Raw genomic sequence first — 13,786 nt, 5'->3', positions numbered from 1 at the left:
CATCTGCGGTAACGGGCGCTTTAGAGCCCCCGACGGCCTATGAGACGTCTGGACAGGCACAAGCTGAGTAGCCGACTGTCTCATGTCAACCACTGTCTTTTATACAGAGCTGACACTGTCACGTAATTCCTTCCAACAGTTCATCCACTCAGGTGTCGACCCCCTAGGGCAGGCCTGGCCAACCTGTGGCTCTCCAGATGTTGTGAAACTACACATCCCAGCATGCCCTGCCACAGTTTTAGCATTCCTTAATAGCAAAACAGTGGCAAAGCATGATGGGACTTGTAGTTTTACAACAGCTGGAGAGCCACAGGTTGGCCAGGCCTGCCCTAGGGGGTGACATCACTATTACAGGCAATCTGCTCCGTCTCCACATCATTTTTCTCCTCATACATGTCGACACAAAAGTACCGACATACAGCACACACACAGGGAATGCTCTGATAGAGGACAGGACCCCACTAGCCCTTTGGGGAGACAGAGGGAGAGTTTGCCAGCACACACCAGAGCGCTATATATATACAGGGATAACCTTATATAAGTGTTTTTCCCCTTATAGCTGCTGTATAGTTAATACTGCGCCCAATTAGTGCCCCCCTCTCTTTTTTTTTTAACCCTTTCTGTAGTGTAGTGACTGCAGGGGAGAGACAGGGAGCTTCCCTCCAACGGAGCTGTGAGGGAAAATGGCGCCAGTGTGCTGAGGAGATAGGCTCCGCCCCTTTTTCACGGACTTTTCTCCTGCTTTTTTATGGATTCTGGCAGGGGTTAAATGCATCCATATAGCCCAGGAGCTATATGTGATGCATTTTTTTGCCATCCAAGGTGTTTTTATCGCGTCTCAGGGCGCCCCCCCCAGCGCCCTGCACCCTCAGTGACCGAAGTGTGAAGTGTGCTGAGAGCAATGGCGCACAGCTGCAGTGCTGTGCGCTACCTTGTTGAAAACAGGACGTCTTCTGCCGCCGATTTTCCGGACCTCTTCTGCCTTCTGGCTCTGTAAGGGGGCCGGCGGCGCGGCTCTGGGACCCATCCAAGCTGGGCCTGTGATCGTCCCTCTGGAGCTAATGTCCAGTAGCCTAAGAAGCCCAATCCACTCTGCACGCAGGTGAGTTCGCTTCTTCTCCCCTTAGTCCCTCAATGCAGTGAGCCTGTTGCCAGCAGGTCTCACTGAAAATAAAAAACCTAATCTAAAACTTTCACTAAGAAGCTCAGGAGAGCCCCTAGTGTGCACCCTTCTCGTTCGGGCACAGAGATCTAACTGAGGCTTGGAGGAGGGTCATAGGGGGAGGAGCCAGTGCACACCAGATAGTCCTAAAGCTTTCTTTAGATGTGCCCAGTCTCCTGCGGAGCCGCTATTCCCCATGGTCCTTACGGAGTCCCCAGCATCCACTTAGGACGTTAGAGAAACTATATTTATCCTTTATGTCACCTGAAATAGTGACTCCTAGATCCCTTTCCTCCTCAGTAGTTTCCAGTATAGTGCCATTAATACTATATTTATCCTTTATGCCACCTGAAATAGTGACTCCTAGATCCCTTTCCTCCTCAGTAGTTTCCAGTATAGCGCCATTATTACTATATTTATCCTTTATGTCACCTGTAATAGTGACTCCTAGATCCCTTTCCTCCTCAGTAGTTCCCAGTATAGTGCCATTAATACTATATTTATCCTTTATGTCACCTGTAATCGTGACTCCTAGATCCCTTTCCTCCTCAGTAGTTTCCAGTATAGTGCCATTAATACTATATTTATCCTTTATGTCACCTGAGATAGTGACTCCTAGATCCATCTCCTCCTCAGTAGTTTCCAGTATAGTGCCATTAATACTATATTTATCCTTTATGTCACCTGAAATAGTGACTCCTAGATCCCTTTCCTCCTCAGTAGTTTCCAGTATAGTGTCATTAATACTATATTTATCCTTTATGTCACCTGAAATAGTGACTCCTAGATCCCTTTCCTCCTCAGTAGTTCCCAGTATAGTGCCATTAATACTATATTTATCCTTTATGTCACCTGAGATAGTGACTCCTAGATCCCTTTCCTCCTCAGTAGTCTCCAGTATAGTGCCATTAATACTATATTTATCCTTTATGTCACCTGAGATAGTGACTCCTAGATCCCTTTCCTCCTCAGTAGTTTCCAGTATAGTGTCATTAATACTATATTTATCCTTTATGTCACCTGAAATAGTGACTCCTAGATCCCTTTCCTCCTCAGTAGTTTCCAGTATAGCGTCATTAATACTATATTTAGCCTTTATATCACCTGAAATAGTGACTCCTAGATCCCTTTCCTCCTCAGTAGTTCCCAGTATAGAGCCATTAATACTATATTTATCCTTTATGTCATCTGAGATAGTGACTCCTAGATCCCTTTCCTCCTCAGTAGTTCCCAGTATAGTGCCATTAATACTATATTTATCCTTTATGTCACCTGAGATAGTGACTCCTAGATCCCTTTCCTCCTCAGTAGTTTCCAGTATAGTGTCATTAATACTATATTTAGGCGTTATGTTACCTGAAATAGTGACTCCTAGATCCCTTTCCTCCTCAGTAGTTCCCAGTATAGTGCCATTAATACTATATTTATCCTTTATGTCACCTGAGATAGTGACTCCTAGATCCCTTTCCTCCTCAGTAGTTTCCAGTATAGTGTCATTAATACTATATTTATCCTTTATGTCACCTGAAATAGTGACTCCTAGATCCCTTTCCTCCTCAGTAGTTCCCAGTATAGAGCCATTAATACTATATTTATCCTTTATGTCACCTGAGATAGTGACTCCTAGATCCCTTTCCTCCTCAGTAGTCTCCAGTATAATGCCATTATATTTATCCTTTATGTCACCTGAGATAGTGACTCCTAGATCCCTTTCCTCCTCAGTAGTTCCCAGTATAGTGCCATTAATACTATATTTATCCTTTATGTCACCTGAACTAGTGACTCCTAGATCCCTTTCCTCCTCAGTAGTTCCCAGTATAGTGCCATTAATACTATATTTATCCTTTGTCACCTGAGATAGTGACTCCTAGATCCCTTTCCTCCGCAGTAGTTCCCAGTATAGTGCCATTAATACTATATTTATCCTTTGTCACCTGAGATAGTGACTCCTAGATCCCTTTCCTCCGCAGTAGTTCCCAGTATAGTGCTATTAATACTATATTTATCCTTTATGTCACCTCAAATAGTGACTCCTAGATCCCTTTCCTCCTCAGTTTCCAGTATAGTGCCATTAATACTATATTTATCCTTTATGTCACCTGAAATAGTGACTCCTAGATCCCTTTCCTCCTCAGTAGTTTCCAGTATAGTGCTATTAATACTATATTTATCCTTTATGTCAACTGAAATAGTGACTCCTAGATCCCTTTCCTCCTCAGTAGTTTCCAGTATAGTGCTATTAATACTATATTTATCCTTTATGTCACCTGAAATAGTGACTCCTAGATCCGTTTCCTCCTCAGTAGTTTCCAGTATAGTGCCGTTAATACTATATTTATCCTTTCTGTCACCTGAAATAGCGACTCCTAGATCCCTTTCCTCCTCAGTAGTTTCCAGTATAGTGCCATTAATACTATATTTAGCTTTTGGATTTTTGAGACCCAAGTGCATGATTTTGCATTTTTTGGCATTAAACTGTAATTGCCAGACTCTTGACCATTCCTCTAATCTACCTAGATCCTCAGTTATTTGTTTTACCCCACCTGGTGTGTCTACCCTGTTGCATACCTTTGTGTCATCTGCAAAAAGGCATACTTTCCCTTTAATGCCATTTGCAATGTCACAAATAAAGATATCAAAAAGCACTGGTCCAAGTACAGATCCCTGGGGTACTCCACTGGTAACATTTCCCTCCTGTGAATGCACTCCATTTACCACAACTCTCTGTTTTATATCCTTCAACCAAAATCTTATCCATTCAATAATTCTAATATCCAATCCCAAACTTTCAAGTTTATTTAGCTGTCTACCATGTGGAACAGTGTCAAAAGCCTTACTAAAGTCTAGATAAGCTGTATCCATGGCTCCACCTTTATACATCACTTTAGTCACACAGTCAAAAAAGTCAATAAGATTTGTTTGACATGATCTCCCCCCAGTGAATCCATGCTGTTTGGGATCCTGTAAATTGCCAGATTTGAGATAATCTACAACTCTTTCATTTAAGAGTGTTTCCATCAATTTCCCTACTACTGATGTAAGACTCACTGGTCTGTAGTTGTTTGCCTCTTCCCTGCTTCCACTTTTGTGCAGTGGCACTACGTTAGCTCTTTTCCAGTCCTCTGGAATTACTCCTGTAGCTAATGACTGGTTGAATAATTCTGTCAATGGTGCTACCAGCACCTCTTTAAGTTCTTTTAGTATCCTTGGATGTATCCCATCTGGCCCCATAGATCTGTCCACTTTCAGCTTTGAGAGTTCTGTTAGGACCTTCTCCTCTGTAAATGTACTTGTTTAATTTTCCTGAATATCCCTGCAACTTAACTGTGGCCCCTTCCCCTCTCTTTCAGTAGTAAATACTGAGCAAAAATAATCATTAAGATGATCTGCTATTAAATTGTCTCCTTCAACAAGACTCCCAGTGTCCGTCTTTAGTTTTATAATTCCGCCTTTTGTTTTTCGCCTTTCGCTTATATACCTAAAAAAAGTTTTGCCTCCTTTACCCACTGACTGGGCCATTTTCTCCTCAGCTTGTGCCTTTGCACATCTGATTACCTTCTTAGTCTCCTTCTGTCTAACAAGATATATCTCTTTGTCTTCATTATTTTGTGTCTGCTTATATTTCCTAAAAGCCATCTTTTTTGCTTTCACAATATTTGCTACTTCTTTTGCAAACCACACTGGCTTCCTTTTCCTTGTGTTTTTTCTAACAGTTTTGATACAAAGGTCTGTTGCCTTCAATATTGCACATTTTAATGTTTCCCACCTCTCCTGCACTGCTTCCAAATTCCTCCTCTCTGCCAAAGAATCGCTTACACATTTTCCCATCCCTACAAAATCAGCCTTCCTAAAATCCAACACCTTTGTTTTTGTATGGGACGAGTCAGTCTCTGTCTTAATGCTGAACCATACTGCTTGATGATCACTGGATCCCAGGTTTTCACACACTTTTACGTCCGATATTCTGTCTCCATTTGTAAGTATTAAGTCTAATATTGCGTCTTTCCGAGTGGGCTCCCTCACCAATTGGTGGAGGGATGCTCCCTGAAGGGAATTTAAAATGTCCCTACTTCTAGTGGAACTAGCAACAGACACCTCCCAGTTTACATCAGGAAGATTAAAGTCTCCCATGATTATTACCTCTCCTTTTAATGCCATTTTAGTTATGTCCTGCAATAGGTACTTGTCGAGTTCCTCTTCCTGACCTGGTGGCCTGTATATCACGCCAAAATGAATAATCGACTTCTCCCCTGTTTCTATGGTCACCCAAAGGGCCTCAGTTTTTTCTTCAATACTTTGTATTAATGTAGTATTTATGCATTTTTTTAACATACATTGCTACCCCTCCTCTGATTTTTCCAATTCTGCCATTCCTAAATAAAGTATATCCCGGTATAGCTATGTCCCAGTCATGATTTTCATTGTACCATGACTCTGTAATTGCCACAATGTCTAGATCATCCCTTGTCATTATTGCAATTAGTTCTGGGATTTTATTTCCTAAGCTCCTAGCATTTGCACACATAGCTAGGAACAGAAAAAGCACAAACAAAACTCTAAAAGCTATGTTCTTCTCTCTGCCTATTTTATTTGGTTTTGATCTGAATTATCTTCTGTTGCTGTGGATATGCTTCCTATTCCCTTTGCCTGCAGAAACAATACCTCTGTGTTGGGGGAGCAGATTTCTTTATTCTTGTTTGGTTCACTGCGGGTGCAGTGAGACAGAGAATAAACATACAGGGGGGGAATACAGGGACTGATCAGTGGGGTCTCCTCCACCCTGGTCATAGTCCCTGCGGGTGCAGTGACACAGAGAAAAAACATACAGGAATACAGGGACTAATCAGCGGGGTCACCCCCACCCTGGTCATAGTCCCTGCGGGTGCAGTGACACAGAGAATAAACATACAGGGGGGAATACAGGGACTGATCAGTGGGGTCTCCTCCACCCTGGTCATAGTCCCTGCGGGTGCAGTGACACAGAGAATAAACATACAGGGGGGAATACAGGGACTGATCAGTGGGGTCTCCTCCACCCTGGTCATAGTCCCTGCGGGTGCAGTGACACAGAGAATAAACATACAGGGGGGAATACAGGGACTGATCAGAGGGGTCTCCCCCACCCTGGTCATAGTCCCTGCGGGTGCAGTGAGACAGAGAATAAACATACAGGGGGGAATACAGGGACTGATCAGTGGGGTCTCCTCCACCCTGGTCATAGTCCCTGCGGGTGCAGTGACACAGAGAATAAACATACAGGGGGGAATACAGGGACTGATCAGAGGGTTCTCCTCCACCCTGGTCATAGTCCCTGCGGGTGCAGTGAGACAGAGAATAAACATACAGGAACTGATCAGAGGGGTCTCCCCCCCCACCCTGGTCATAGTCCCTGCGGGTGCAGTGAGACAGAGAATAAACATACAGGGGGGAATACAGGGACTGATCAGTGGGGTCTCCTCCACCCTGGTCATAGTCCCTGCGGGTGCAGTGACACAGAGAATAAACATACAGGGGGGAATACAGGGACTGATCAGAGGGGTCTCCTCCACCCTGGTCATAGTCCCTGCGGGTGCAGTGAGACAGAGAATAAACATACAGGAATACAGGGACTGATCAGAGGGGTCTCCCCCCCCCACCCTGGTCATAGTCCCTGCGGGTGCAGTGAGACAGAGAATAAACATACAGGGGGGAATACAGGGACTGATCAGTGGGGTCTCCTCCACCCTGGTCATAGTCCCTGCGGGTGCAGTGACACAGAGAATAAACATACAGGGGGGAATACAGGGACTGATCAGCGGGGTCTCCTCCACCCTGGTCATAGTCCCTGCGGGTGCAGTGAGACAGAGTATAAACATATATTGATGAATCTAGATGCTGATCAGAGGGGTCTCCCCCATCCTGGCTGCTCATCATTACTGTACGATACAAGTGTATGAGAACTTTAATATACAATGCATCTGAAAAGTATTCACAGCGCTTCACTTTTTCCTCATTTTGTTATGTTACAGCCTTATTCCAAAATGAAATAAAATTCATTTCCCCCCTCAAAATTCTACACACAATACCCCATAATGACAACGTGAAAAAAATAGTTTTTGTTTGTTATTTTTGCAAATTTATTAAAAATACAAAACTAAGAAAGAAGTATTCACAGCCTTTGCCATGAAGCTCAAAATTGAACTCAGGTGCATCCTGTTTCCACTGATCATCCTTGAGATGTTCCTACAGCTTAATTGGAGTCCACCTGTAATAAAGTCAGTTGATCAGACATGATTTGGGAAGGCACACACCTGTCTATATAAGGTCCCACACATGACAGTTTATGTCTGAGTACAAACCAAGCATGAAGTCAAAGGAATTGTCTGTAGACCTTCGAGACAGGACTGTCTCGAGGCACAAATCTAGGGAACGGTACAGAAAAATATCTGCTGCTTTGAAGGTCCCAATGAGCACAGTGGCCTCCATCATCCGTAAATGGAAGAAGTTCGGAACCACCAGGACTCCTCCTATAGCTGGCCTGCTGTCTGAACTGAGCGATCAGGGGAGAAGGGCCCTAATCAGGGAGGTGACCAAGAACAGCATTCTTCTGTGGAGAGAGGAGAACCTTCCAGAAGGACAACCATCTCTGTAGCAATCCACCAATCAGGTCTGTATGGTAGAGTGGCCAGACTGGAAGCCACTCCTTAGTAAAAAGCACATGGCAGCCCGCCTGGAGTTTGCCAAAATGTACCTGAAGGACTCACAGACCATGAGAAACAAAATTCTCTGGTCTGAGGAGACAAAGATTGAACTTTTTGGCGTGAATGCCAGGCGTCATGTTTGGAGGAAACCAGGCACCGCTCATCACCAGGCAATACCATTCCCTACAGTGAAGCATGGTGGTGGCAGCATCATGCTGTGGGGATGTTTTTCAGCGGCAGGAACTGGGAAACTAGTTAGGATAGAGGGAAAAAAGAATGCAGCAATGTACAGTGACATCCTGGATGAAAATCTCCTCCAGAGCGCTCTTGACCTCAGACTGGGGCGACGGTTCATCATTCAGCAGGACAACGACCCTAAGCACACAGCCTAGATATCAAAGGAGTGGCTTCAGGACAACTCTGTGAATATCCTTGAGTGGCCCAGCCAGAGCCCAGACCTGAATCCGACTGAACATCTCTGGAGAGATCTGAAAATGGCTGTGCACCGACGCTTCCCATCCAACCTGATGGAGCTTGAGAGGTGTTGCAAAGAGGAATGGGCGAAACTGCCCAAAGATAGGTGTGCCAAGCTTGTGGCATCATATTCAAAAAGACTTGAGGCTGTAATTGCTGCCAAAGGTGCATCAACAAAGTATTGAGCAAAGGCTGTGAATACTTATGTACATGTGATTTTATTTTTTTATTTTTAATAAATTTGCAAAAATATAAAAAAAAATCTTTTTTCACGTTGTCATTATGGGGTATTGTGTGTAGAATTTTGAGGGAAAAAATAAGATTTTAAACCTACCGGTAAATCTTTTTCTCCTAGTCCGTAGAGGATGCTGGGGACTCCGTAAGGACCATGGGATATAGACGGGCTCAGCAGGAGACATGGGCACTACAAAGAACTTTTAGTATGGGTGTGCACTGGCTCCTCCCTCTATGCCCCTCCTCCAGACCTCAGTTAGAGAAACTGCCCAGAAGAGATGGACAATACGAGGAAAGGATTTTGTTAATCTAAGGGCAAAATTCATACCAGCCCACACCAATCATGCCATATAACCTGGAATATACATAACCACTTAACAGTATGAACAAAAACAGTATCAGTCAAAGACCGATCTCAACAGTAACATAACCCTTATGTAAGCAACAACTATATACAAGTCTTGCAAATTTAGTCCGCACTTGGGACGGGCGCCCAGCATCCTCTACGGACTAGGAGAAAAAGATTTACCGGTAGGTTTAAAAATCTTATTTTCTCTTACGTCCTAGAGGATGCTGGGGACTCCGTAAGGACCATGGGGTTTATACCACAGCACCAAACCGGGCGGGAGAGTGCAGATGACTCTGCAGCACCGATTGAGCAAATGCGAGGTCCTCATCAGCCAGGGTATCAAACTTATAGAACTTTGCAAACGTGTTCGAACCCGACCAAGTAGCAGCTCGGCAAAGCTGTAAAGTCGAGACGCCTCGGGCAGCCGCCCAAGAAGAGCCCACCTTCCTAGTGGAATGGGCCTTTACCGAATTTGGTAACGGCAATCCAGCCGTAGAATGAGCCTGCTGAATCGTGTTACAGATCCAGCGAGCAATAGTCTGCTTCGAAGCAGGGGCGCCAACTTTGTTGGCAGCATACAAGATAAACAGTGTTTCTGTTTTTCTAACCCGAGCCGTCCTAGCTACATAAATTTTTAAGGGCCTGACTACATCCAGGGACTTGGAGTCCTCCAAGTCACCCGTAGCCACAGTTCATATGAAATGAAGAAACCACCTTAGGCAAAAATTGAGGACGAGTCCTCAACTCTGCTCTATCCACATGGAAAATCAAATAGGGGCTCTTGTGAGACAAGGCCGCCAATTCGGACACCCGCCTTGCAGATGCCAAGGCCAATAACATGACCACCTTCCAAGTGAGAAATTTGAATTCAACGGTTTGAAGAGGTTCGAACCAGTGAGATTTTAGGAACCTTAACACCACGTTAAGGTCCCATGGTGCCACTGGGGGCACAAAAGGAGGCTGGATGTGCAGCACTCCCTTTACAAAAGTCTGGACTTCTGGGAGAGAAGCCAATTCCTTCTGTAAGAATATAGATCGGACTGAAATCTGTACCTTAATGGAGCCTAACTTCAGGCCCATATCCACTCCTGTCTGTAGAAAGTGGAGAAAACGGCCCAGATGGAAATCTTCCGTAGGAGCATTCTTGGCTTCACAACAAGATACATACTTCCTCCAGATACGGTGATAATGTTTCGCCGTCACCTCCTTCCTAGCCTTTATCAGAGTAGGGATGACTTCCTCCGGAATACCTTTCCCAGCTAGGATTCGGTGTTCAACCGCCATGCCGTCAAACATAACCGCGGTTTGTCTTGGAACACGCAGGGCCTCTGCTGCAACAAGTCCTCCCTGAGAGGAAGAGGCCACGGATCTTCTGTAAGCATTTCCTGAAGATCTGAGTACCAGGCCCTTCGAGGCCAATCTGGAACAATGAGTATTGTCTGCACTCTTTTTCGTCTTATGATTCTCAATATTTTTGAGATGAGAGGCAGAGGAGGGAACACATAGACCGACTGAAAGACCCATGGTGTCACTAGGGCGTCTACCGCTACTGCCTGAGGGTCCCTTGACCTGGCACAATACCTCTGAAGCTTCTTGTTGAGGCGTGACGCCATCATGTCTATTTGAGGAAGTCCCCAATGACTTGTTATCTCTGCAAAAACTTCTTGATGAAGTCCCCACTCTCCTGGATGGAGATCGTGTCTGCTGAGGAAGTCTGTTTCCCAGTTGTCCACTCCCGGGATGAAGACCGCTGACAGAACGATTACGTGATTTTCCGCCCAGCGAAGAATTCTGGTAGTTTCTGCCACTGCCACTCTGCTCCTTGTCCCGCCTTGGCGGTTTACATGAGCCACGGCTGTGACGTTGTCTGATTGAATCAGAACCGGTAGGTCGCGAAGAAGATTCTCCGCTTGTCGTAGGTCATTGTATATGGCCCTCAATTCCAGCACGTTGATTTGTAGACAAGCCTCCTGGCTTAACCAGAGTCCCTTAAAATTTCTTCCTTGTGTGACTGCTCCCCATCCTCAGGAGGCTCGCGTCCGTGGTCACTAGAACCCAGTCCTGAATGCCGAACCTGCGACCCTCTAGAAGGTGAGCACTTTGCAGCCACCACAGGAGAGACACCCTGGCCCTGGGGGACAGGCTTATCTTCTGATGTAATTGTAGATGGGACCCGGACCACTTGTCCAGAAGATCCCACTGAAACGTCCTTGCATGATACCTGCCGAAGGGGATGGCCTCGTAGGCTGCCACCATTTTCCCCAGAACTCGAGTGCATTGATGAACAGACACTCTTTTTGGTTTTAGCAGGTCTCTGACCATGTTCTGGAGGTCCAGGGCTTTTTTCATCGGGAGAAAAACCCTCTTCTGTTCCGTGTCCAGAATCATTCCTAGGAATGATAGTCGAGTCGTTGGAACCAATTGTGACTTTGTCAGATTGAGAATCCAACCGTGCTGTTGTAGCACTCTCAGGGAGAGCAACACGCTCTTCAGCAATTGATCTCTCGATCTCGCCTTTATCAGGAGATCGTCCAAGTATGGGATAATTGTGACTCCCTGCCTGCGCAGGAGCACCATCATCTCCGCCATCACCTTGGTGAAAATCCTCGGTGCCATGGAAAGCCCAAACGGCAACGTCTGAAACTGGTAATGACAGTCCTGTACAGCGAATCTCAGGTACTCCTGATGAGGAGGATATATGGGGACATGAAGGTAGGCATCCTTTACATCCAGTGACACCATAAAATCCCCCCCTTCCAGACTGAATATCACAGCCCGGAGTGATTCCATCTTGAATTTGAACTTTTTCAAGTACAGGTTTAGGGATTTTAGATTTAAAATGGGTCTGACCAAACCATCCGGCTTCGGGACCACGAACAGGGTTGAATAGTACCCTTTCCCCTGGTGGACCAGGGGAACCTTGACAATCACTTGCTGTTGACACAGCTTTTGAATTGCAGCTAACACTACTCCCCTCTCTGGGGGAGAAGCTGGCAAGGCCGACTTGAAAAATCGGCGAGGGGGCACCTTTCGAATTCCAGTTTGTAGTCTTTGGATACAATATCCATCGCCCAAGGATCCACATCTGACGGAACCCAGACCTGGCTGAAGAGTCAAAGACGTGCCCCCACCGGTGCGGACGCCCTCAGTGGAGCCCCAGCGTCATGCGGTGGATTTAGCAGAAGCCGGGGAGGACTTCTGCTCCTGGGAACTAGCCGAAGCCGGCGTTCTTTTCCCTCTACCCTTACCTCTGGCGAGGAAGGAGGAGCCCGGACCTCTTCTGGACTTATGCGACCGAAAGGACTGCATCTGATATTGTGGAGTTTTCTTTTGCTGTGGGTGAACAAAAGGCAAAAAAGTAGATTTACCCGCGGTAGCTGTGGAAACCAGGTCCGCGAGACCATCCCCAAACAAAACATCACCTTTGTAAGGTAAAACCTTCATATGCTTCTTTGAGTCGGCATCACCCGTCCATTGGCGGGTCCACAGATGCTCGCCTAGCAGAAATCGCCATGGCGTTGGCTCTCGAACCTAGCAGCCCAACGTCTCTCTGAGGTCCCTAAGGTCAATAAAATGGCATCCCTGTCTAGGGTATCAATGTCAGCTGACAAGGTATCTGTCCAAGCCGCAACTGCGCTACATACCCATGCCGATGCTATTGCCGGTCTGAGTAAAGCACCCGTATGCGTATAAATAGATTTTAAGGTAGTCTCCTGTCTGCGATCAGCAGGATCCTTGAGGGCTGCCGTGTCTGGAGACGGTAGCGCCACCTTCTTGGACAGACGCGTTAAAGCCTTGTCCACCCTGGGCGAGGATTCCCACCGTACCCTGTCCTGTGCAGGGAAAGGATACGCCATAAGAATCCTCTTAGGAATCTGCAGTTTTTTGTCTGGAGTCTCCCAAGCCTTTTCAAATAACTCGTTCAGCTCCTGAGATGGGGGAAACGTTACCTCAGGTCTCTTTTCCTTATACATGCGCACCCTCGTGTCAGGGACAGAGGGGTCATCTGTGATATGCAAAACATCATTTATTGCGATAATCATATAATGAATACTTTTGGCCACCCTTGGGTGTAACCTTGCATCATCGTAGTCGACACTGGAGTCAGAATCCGTGTCGGTATCAGTGTCTGCTATTTGGGATAGGGGACGTTTCTGAGACCCTGAAGGGCCCTGTGACACAGCCAAAGCCATGGATTGACTCCCTGCTTTTTCCCTGGACTCTGCTTTGTCCATTCTCTTATGTAATAAGGTCACATTTGCATTTTAAACATTCTACATGTCCAACCAATCATGAGTCGGCGTTGCCGACGGAGACATCACAATCATCTGCTCCACCTCCACCTTAGATGAGCCTTCCGCTTCAGACATGCCGACACCCTCATACAGACACCCCCACACACACAGGGATATATCTATAAGGAGACAGTTCCCCAATAAGGCCCTGTGTCACCGTGTTCAGCAAGGGAGAGTCTGGGGAGACAGCTTCTCTGCATTGCTCTGTGGAGAAAATGGCGCTGGTTAGTGCTGTGGGACCAAGCTCTGCCCCCTCCAGCGGCGGGCTACGGTCCCGCTCAATTGTAGAAACTGGCGGGGGATTTTTATAATTACTGCCTCCGCAGCCTATATACTCAGAAATGCCAGATTAGAGGTTTATATTGCTGCCCAGGACGCCCCCCCCCCTGCGCCCTGCACCCATCAGTGCCTGCTAGTGTGTGTAGTGTGTGGGAGCAATGGCGCGCAGCGTTACCGCTATGCGCTTACCTCAGGGAATATCTGAAGTCTTCTGCCGCCTTGAAGTCTTCTTTTCTTCTTATACTCACCCAGCTTCTATCTTCCGGCTCTGTGAGGAGGACGGCGGCGCGGCTCTTGGACGAACGGCGGCGGG

General features: G+C 46.3%; 1 protein-coding gene across 1 annotated transcript in view; it reads right to left on the bottom strand.

The window, feature by feature from the left end:
• Window positions 1–13,786, bottom strand: part of RABL3 (RAB, member of RAS oncogene family like 3) — a 52,803-nt gene that overhangs the window by 25,856 nt on the left and 13,161 nt on the right. The window lies entirely within an intron of this gene.

Source organism: Pseudophryne corroboree, chromosome 2 (assembly GCF_028390025.1).
Source record: "Pseudophryne corroboree isolate aPseCor3 chromosome 2, aPseCor3.hap2, whole genome shotgun sequence".
Classification (NCBI taxonomy): domain Eukaryota; kingdom Metazoa; phylum Chordata; class Amphibia; order Anura; family Myobatrachidae; genus Pseudophryne; species Pseudophryne corroboree.
This window is presented reverse-complemented; position numbering and strand designations above follow the sequence as displayed.